This window comes from Mustela putorius, unplaced genomic scaffold, assembly GCF_011764305.1.
Source record: "Mustela putorius furo isolate JIRA1106 unplaced genomic scaffold, ASM1176430v1.1 tig00000785_pilon_pilon_pilon, whole genome shotgun sequence".
NCBI lineage: Eukaryota > Metazoa > Chordata > Mammalia > Carnivora > Mustelidae > Mustela > Mustela putorius.
Window position 1 is genome coordinate 3,029,882 of NW_025421480.1, and position 7,026 is coordinate 3,036,907.

Here is a 7,026-nt window from a genome sequence, read left to right on the forward strand (position 1 = left end):
GGCGGGGGTGTGTGCAGCCCCAGTGGTGACGCAAGCAGCAGAAAGCTGTGGGCTCAGGGACCACTGACTGGAGGCCCCACTGGGCTCTCTCAGACATGGTGACATGGGTGAGCCCCAGCATGACCACCCTGGGACCATGTGCTTTGGTCCATGCCTGTGGCTGCCCAATTCCACCAATTCCTCCTTAAAATCCTTTGTTCTTTTTGTGTTCTTTTAACCAGACTCCAAGTTAATGCCGGTCCCCAAGCATAGGGCACTTTGTATTGGGGTGTTACTTTGCAGTGGGTCATTTCTGGTGGCTCCCTCCCCCTTCTGTTTACCCTCTGATAGCAGTCCAAGGGCTCCCACTCTGCTTTACCTCTCCACGATGATCTTCTGCCCCTGCAGAGATCCAAAAGTGGATAATCTGACATTTCAGGCTGATTTTATGGGTGTTGAGGGTTCTGGTAGATATTTTAGCTCAATTCAGGAGACCAGTTGAAACAGGGTCTCCTACTTCTCTGCCATCTTGCCCAGAGTCTTGCTTTATTTAAGTTAAGCATTGCTTTTACTTGAACTTTATCTTTTGTTATAATGTATGTACAGAAAAGGGCACAAATGTTAATTGCATAGTTCAACATATGAGTACTCACCAACAGATCACAATATAGAATAATTTACCACCTCATACGTTTCCCTCCCAGTCAATATACCTCCAAACAGTATCACTATTCTGACTTATTACCATTTAATTTTGCCTTTATTGAGCTTCATATAATGGCATTTTACAGTATATCCCTTTTTGTTCCTAGCTTCTTTTGCTCGTGATTACATCTATAATGTTCATCTACCTTGTCATATAGTATTTATAATTTGTTCCACTTTAATTAGTATTATAATAAAAAGTATATTAATATACAATTAATTTGTCATTCTACTGTTGAAGGACATCTGGGTTGTTTTCCCAATCTGAGATCATTTTTAGTACACCTCATAAACTATGAACATTGTTCACTTTTGGGGTGAGCATATGTATTTCATTTTTAAGTAGGCTCCATGCCCGATATGGAGCCCAACACAGGGTTTGAATTCACAACCCTAAGGTCAAGACTTTAGCTGAGGTCAAGAGTCAGACACTTAATTGACTGAGTCACCAGGCACCCCTGCATTTATTATTATTCATATATTTATTATAGCTCTAGGAGTGGATTTTCTAGGTCATGGGATATCCATATGTTCATTTTTTTTTAAGATTTTATTTATTTATTTGACAGAGAAATCACAAGTAGATGGAGAGGCAGGCAGAGAGAGAGAGAGGGAAGCAGGCTCTCCGCTGAGCAGAGAGCCCGATGCGGGACTCAATCCCAGGACTCTGAGATCATGACCTGAGCCGAAGGCAGCGGCTTAACCCACTGAGCCACCCAGGTGCCCCCATATGTTCATTTTTTAAAAGCAGATGTATCAAGTGACAATTCCGTCAGCAGTGTATTAGAATTCTAACTGCTCCACATCTTTGCTAACACTTAGAATTGTCAATCCTTTTCATTTTAGTCATTCTGGTAGGTGGGTTTGTGGTTCTTTGTTTTGTTTTTAAGATTTATTTATTTATTTGACAGAGAGTCGGGGAGGGCAGGAGAAGGAGGAGAAAATTTCAGGCAGACTCCCCACTGAGTGTGGAGCCCCACACTGGCCTTGATCCCATAACCCTGAGATATTGACCCAAGCTGAAATCAAGTCAGACACTTAACCCACTGAGCCACCCAGGCATCCCTGGATTTGTGATTTCAATTTGCATTTACCTGATAATTAATGAAGTTGAGAACATTTTCATATTCTTATTGGCCATTTATATATCCTTTTTGTGTAGTATTCACTTTTAACTAATTTTTTTATGGAATTAGCTGTCTTATTGATTGAACAGTTCTATTATACTCTGGATACATTATATGTAGTTTGTATTTTAATTCTATTCCTAAGATCATGAAGATTTTTCTTCCATGTCTTTTTCTAAAAGCCTTGTTTCATATTTCTCCTCCAGGTCTATGATCCATCTAGAATGATTAAAATGGCCCAAATTCTTTGCTGAACTCCTTGAGAGGCCAAGTCTAAATGCCACCCCTGTGAATCTGGGCTAGCCTTAGTGACTTGCATAACCAATAAAATGTGGCATACATGTCATTCTGAGACTTCCAAGGCTAGCCATGAAAAAGCCTTATAGCTTTCATCTTGGCCTCATGGAACATTCAGGAAACTTTGAGTTGCCATGTTATAGGCCCAACTATTTGAGACCACCATGCTGGAGATGACAAATACATGTTTTAATTAATAGTGCCAGCTGAGCATAGATTTCCAACCATTCCCACTAAGGGATCAGACAGGTAAGTAAAATCACCATGGACTCTCCAGACCACCACCATCCATCCATCAGATGAATCAACACCACACAGAGCAGAAGAATTACCCAAATGAATCCCACCTGAACTCCTGGCACACAGAATTGAGATATAGTAAAATGACTGTTGGTTTAAGCCACCACAGTTTGGGGTATTTATTATGCAATAATAGATAAACAGAACATGATGTAGAGGGTCAAGTTGCTTTTTTTTAAAATTGCGTGTTTAATGGCTCCAGGACCATTTATGCAAAAAATCATCATTTCTTCATGTCACTGTAGTAGCACTTTTCCTAAATCAGATAACTATATGAGGATCTGTTTCCATATATCTACTTGTTATTTTTTTAGTTACTATAGAGTTATTAATAAGTCTCAATATCTAGCAATTAAAGTCCCTCAAATCTAATCTTTGTTCAAGCTTGTCAACTTTTCTTTGCATTTTTTGCATTTCCATTTGTGTTTTAGATTCAGCTATAATAGGTAAACAATTAACTATTATGCATCCTAAAATTATGCTTGAAAAAAATACAAATGCCTATGCTGTAACATTTTTGAAAAGCAGAATGAAAATAAAGGAAGATATCATAACAAAGTACAAAATGCAAAAAAAAAAAAATCATAACATGATACAGGTTAAATGAAACTCTATCATAGTAGGACTTTGAGGGATTTTTTTTTCCCCTTCATAATGCAACTGAAAAATAATCTTCACAGTTGTAACAAATTTAATATAATCTAAGCAACTTGTTCAGTTCAAGAAGCAAGTATTGAGAACAATGCCAGGCAGTACCCTAGGACCTGTTGTCTGGAAAGAGCATTCTGTGTTACTACTAAGAAATTTCAAAGGGTGCCTGGGTGGCCCAGTTGTTAAGTGTCTGTCTTCCTCTCAGGTTATGATCCCAGAGTCCTGGCATCAGGCTCCCTGCTCAGCAGGAGGCCTGCTTCTCCCTACCCCACTCGTGTTCCCTCTCTCACCGTGTTTCTCTCTGTCAAATAAAATCTTAAAAAAAAAAAAAGGTATTTCAAAATGGAAACATATGTTTGACCATGAGACATTTGAGTCAAGAAAGAAAGAAAGAAGTAAGGAGAGAGGGAGAAAGAAAGGAAAGGAAAGGAAGAGGGAAGGAAGGAAGGAAGGAAGAAAGAGGAGGGAGGGAAGAGAAAGCAAGCAGATAGGAACATTTTATTTATCCCAGACTTAAAATTTAGTTGTGCACTTGCTCAAAAATGCCATCATCACATGCAATCCAGATCACTTTCCCAAAATAAGTGTAACCAGTGATGCAAATTCCATTTACCATCTTTTTAATGACACTTACTGCATATCTAGATTGGCCCCTGTCCAAGAAGTTCATTTAGGAACTTTCCTAAATGAGGAACACTAGCAATTTCAAAATAAAAATACAAAAAATAAATAAACCAAACTTGGAGAAAACTCTGGAAACCCCAAAACACCAACCCACCTTGTTGATCAGGAATGTTCATAACTTTGGCTCAGGTTATGATCCCAGGGTCTTGCAGTGGAGTCCCACACTGGGTTCCCTGCTCGGCAGAGAGTCTGTTTTTCTCTCTTCCTCTGCCCTTCCCCCACTCATACACTCTCACTCTCAAAGAAATAAAATCTATTTTTTAAAGACTTTATTTATTTGACAGACCGAGATCACAAGCAGGCAGAGAGAGAGGAGGAGGCAGGCTCCCTGCTGAGCAGAGCACCCAATGCGGGAACCGATCCCAGGACCCTGGGATCATGACCCAAGCCAAAGGCAGAGGCTTTTAACCCACTGAGCCACCCAAGCACCCCTCAAATAAATAAAATCTTTAAAAAAAAAAAATGTTCTTAACTGTTTAGAACTAACTCAGCATACACAAAATTATTAATTATAATAATTAATACTAGTGCTAATTCTTCTTTCACATGATTTTTACTTCATATCAATGTTTCTATGTAATATTAATAATTAACACTATCAATAGCATAGTATGTAATTTTATGCAATGTTAATAATTATCAACATTAAATACTAATTTAATATTAATTAAGCTTTTGCACTTTTTTTTCATTTAGTCTGCACAAAAGTTGATATCGTTGATCCAAATACAGGAGTTGATATTATTGCCTCATTTTACAAAGAAGGAAGCCTAGACTCAAAGAGGCTGCATAATTTACTTAAGGTCAAACGTCTAGAATAGGCCAAGGCATTTTAACACACACTGCCTCCCTATAAAACTGAATCTTGGAACAATGGCAGCAAAAAGTAAGCTCTCACTGAATAATAATGATTATCACTGATTATAACATGCTTCCAATACAATGAACTTAAAGTCTTAGATACCTAAGCATAGTTGAATTATATTTCAAAGGTGAAGAATGTAATTAAAATCTTAAGTTCAAGTGTACCCATACTTAGCAAACTTTAGGTCTTTAGTTTTATATGCCAATTTAAAAAGACACTACATTTTCTTTTTTTAAAACACAGCAAAATAATTAATATAGTCTCAGAAACTGTGTGCCTTTCAGATGCTTATTTTTAGTACTTCTAGTTTTCTGATCTAGTCTCAGTAACAATTGGTGCAAACTTTTGTTTTGAAGGGCAGTATTGTATTTTGGTTTTCTTGGAAACCACCACCGTCAAGGCCGCACACACAAGGTTATCACAGTGACGCATCTTCAAGAGGAAGTGAACAAGTTTTATTAGGACCTTAACTCTCCCCTTCAAAGGTTTGGAAGTTTTGGAGATATTAGCAGTCAAAATAAGACTAGCCACTAAGAAAGGAAATCTAAATGTCTTCCCTTTCAAAAGGGCAAACTGAAAGGTCACCAAATACAATTAAGAAGCAGAGTCTGAAAATAGCAATGTAGCTACTGATATCCCTTCATCAAGACTTGTAATTCAATAAGGATTTTCATTCTTCAGCTCAAAACTGATATCTCCTTCAGGGTGGGGTCAATCCACTCTCTCTTCTAATCCTTCATTCCTAGTGGTCTTTTTACTGAGCCATTGGAGAGATATAAGAGAAAGAGCTGTAGTCTGAAAGTTAGAAGATACGAGTTCTTTCTTTTCCTGCCACTTGACCAGCTGAGTAAAATAGATAATAGAACAAGTTCCTTCCTGATTCACAGATGTGATCACATAGGTGACTCTCCTTTGTAAAAAAAAAAAAAAACAAAACCAAACCCAGAATCAGTGGTTCTCAAATGCTTCTGTTCCCCAGGGTGCATTTGCCAATATCTGGAGACATTTCTAATTGTCCCAACTTGGGGTGCAGGTACTACCTGGCATCTAACAGATCAAGGCTAAGGACATCGCTAAACATCTTACAATACACAGGGCAGTCCCTCACATCAAAGAAGTGTCTTTTGGCCTCAATACTAATAGTGCTGAAGTTGAGAAAGTCTGCCCTAGGGTTTGGAAACAGGCAAATCTCCTGGGTATGCCAGGATGACTGTGACCTTAAAGGGAACCTCTCAGGTCCAGCCCTTCTCACCCAGCAAGAGTGAAGAAGCAAAGCAGCTCTTGCTCTTCTGCCTTAGTCCAAAGCCCCAGGGTGAGGACATGCAGAGGGTTAAGGGAAGGCCTGAGATCCCCTTGTCCATCCCAAGCTTACTAACACTCACCCTCCCTAGCTGCTTTCCTGGGATCGAAGTTATCAGAAAACAGTATTTACTGAGTGTCCACTTATGTGCCATTAAGGAAGAGACAGAAAATAAAACAGATTCCTATATCTCTTGTTTTAATAAATAAAATCCTTGTCATCCTCATCTAGAAATTTAGAATCTTGCAGATAGATTGCCACAAATAACCAGTGAAGAATCCTTCAAAATTACATGTGACATCATGGAGTGGGTGGGATATGGATATTGATCAGAAGAATGGAAAGGTCTTCAGGGCATAAGAGGTAAAAAGAAGGAGGGCAAAGATATAGGATGGTTAATTTTACGTGTAACTTGACTGGGCCATGGGTTGCCCAGACAGTTAATCACACATTATTCTGGTGTGTCTATGAGGGAGTTTTGGATGAAATTCAGATTTGAGTGGGTACACTAAGTAAAACATTGAGTGGGTACACTAAGTAAAACATTGAGTGGGTACACTAAGTAAAACATTGAGTGGGTACACGAAGTAAAACATTGAGTGGGTACACTAAGTAAAACATTGAGTGGGTACACGAAGTAAAACATTGAGTGGGTACACAAAGTAAAACATTGAGTGGGTACACTAAGTAAAACATTGAGTGGGTACACTAAGTAAAACATTGCCGGCCCCAATATAGGTGGGCTTCATTCAATCAGCTGAAAGCCCGAGTAGAACAAAAAGACGAATCGTCCCATGAGTAGAATTCCTCCTTCTTGACTGCCTTATCTTTCCTTGCCCACAGACTTCAGCTGAAACCAGGATGCATCCTGGGTCTTGGGACTGCTGGCTTTTGAACTAGAACCACACCATTGCTTCTCCTAGTTCTCTCCTTGCTGACTGCAGATCTTGGTACTTCTCAGCCACCAGAATCATGTGAGTCAATCCTTACAATACATATGTATATCCTATTGGTTCTGTGTCTCTGCAATATCTTGCCTAATGGAACAGAGTGTAGAAGCAGCACTAAGGATGGCCCACGTGAGCAGCTGAGTGTGATCTTTCCAAAAAAAGGTTAAA